The following is a 1,976-nucleotide window of genomic DNA, read 5'->3' as shown; positions in this document are numbered from 1 at the left end:
CCATCCTTAGGAAATCGTTTCATCCCTATAACACAGATACCACCTCCCTTTTACGGAGGACCCAGGCACACTTTGCCTTCGGCCCTGGAGTGCCCCACTTCCCGGCAGGAGACAAGTGGACTGGCCAGAGGCCTGAAAACCATGCCCCCCGGAAGCGAGAGCCTGACAGGCCTACAGGGGGACAGGCTGGGAATCGCAGACGCCGCTTGCACATCCCAGCAGGTGTGCGGCGTGTGGTGGGACGGACAGGTATGGGGCTGCCGCAGACGACAGACGTGAGGCCAGTGGCACCAGCTACGGGGAAGCAGGTGTCCGGGGAACACAAGCCCGAGAGGCAGTCCAGTGGTGGGTGGTGAAGGCCCTGCCGCGAGGCTCCTCGTGTACCTAAGGAGGGGCAGACGGCTCCCTGAGAGGGGCGTTGGGACAGTGTGCCTGTGGCGTGCTTCTGGCCCAGCCTCTTAGCGTCCTTTTCCTTCGGGGAACCAACCTTTCCACACTGGCAGTCTCTAAACTTCAAGAGGGGGTCCAAGGTGGGCACAGGGCCACAGCTCCCCAGTCAAAGCAATCTTTTCTGATTGGTTCAGGGAGGGCCGCTGGATTCAAGGCCATGCGATCAGAAGCAGACGCGTTGGAGCTGCTGGCAAAAAGAGCCCACTTTCCACTGGGGGTCAGTAAGCCGATAGGCTATTAGCCTGGCACTAGTAGTGACCATCTTGTCACCGTATAGGAAAAGCTGGCCAGAATCAGCCCACACAGACACCTCCAGAAGCAAGATACGAAGACTAACATGTTCTTGGCATCATTTGAGTACCTGGATCGAGCTGTGCCTGAACCCCTTAACCTTTCTGTCACGTAAGGCATAGGTTCCTTTGTCCACATAAGCCAGTAAGTCTGAGTCGGATTTCTGACACTTACCACGGAAAGAGGTCCTGATGGGTACAACCACTCTGAGAGAGACAGGACGGCCCTAAAGAGACTGTAGAGCATGATGGAGTCAGACAGACCTGGAGAACCGTAGCTTTGCATGTCCTGCTGCCCAGGCAGAGTGATAGTTCCTAACCGGTAGAAGGTACACAGCACTGCTCACTTTCTAGAATACGTACCCATCACCCAGCTTTAACAATTATTAACAGGTACCCAGTATTGATTCATTTCTTCTTCCACATTATTGTCTTGTCTATTAAACAAATAGACATATTTGTCTATTAAAACAAATCCAAGACGTCATAGCATTTCAATACTTAAATAAAAACTTAAGTATTCGGGGGTGCCCGGGTGGCTCAGTCGGTTGAGCGTCTGACTTCGGCTCAGGTCATGATCTTGTGGTTCGTGGGTTCGAGCCCCGCGTCGGGCTCTGTGCTGACAGCTCGGAGCCTGGAGTCTGCTTCGGATTCTGTGTCTCCCTCTCTCTCTCTGCCATAGGTATATAATAGTTTATATTATATAGTATATTATAAGTATAGGTATATTATAGGTGTATTATAGTTTTGTGACCATTTTGAATGGATTCTTCTTATCCTAGAATGCTTTCTTTCCTTCTAAAATCGCTTTTATTTACAATAAAATATGTCTTTCTTTCCATACAATGAAACACATTCCTTTTAAAAGGCATGATTCAATTAGTTTTGACAAATGTATATACCCAAGTAATAGGCACCATAATCAAGATGTGAAATACTTCCATCTCCCCTAAAAGTTCGCTCATGTCCTTCTACAATTAATCCTCACCCCCTCACCCTCAGCCCCAAGGAACCACTGATCTGCTTTTTATCAGTCTGGAGTAGTGTTGCCTGTCCTAGAATGTTCCACGCAAATGCAATCATACAGTATGGGTCTTTTTTCATTGAGCATAATGTGTTGCAATCCATCCATGTTACTGTATGCCAGATAAGGATTTTTAGTCTACCTAAGCACAATACCATTATGTAATACATAATTACACCTTTAAAAAGCTAGCAATAATTTCTTAACGCAAT

The 1,976-nt window shown here is 48.1% G+C and overlaps 1 non-coding gene across 1 annotated transcript; it reads left to right on the top strand.

Annotated features, from left to right (window-relative positions):
• Positions 1–1,269: 1,269 nt before the first annotated feature.
• On the top strand, positions 1,270–1,354 carry TRNAR-UCG (transfer RNA arginine (anticodon UCG)). Its single transcript has one exon. It is a non-coding gene; the product is annotated as a tRNA-Arg (tRNA).
• Positions 1,355–1,976: the final 622 nt, after the last annotated feature.

The sequence above is a fragment of the Panthera onca genome, chromosome E3 (assembly GCF_046562875.1).
Source record: "Panthera onca isolate mPanOnc1 chromosome E3, mPanOnc1 haplotype 2, whole genome shotgun sequence".
NCBI classification, from domain to species: domain Eukaryota; kingdom Metazoa; phylum Chordata; class Mammalia; order Carnivora; family Felidae; genus Panthera; species Panthera onca.
The sequence above is the reverse complement of the archived record's forward strand: the minus strand, read 5'-3'. Positions and strand labels throughout refer to the sequence as shown.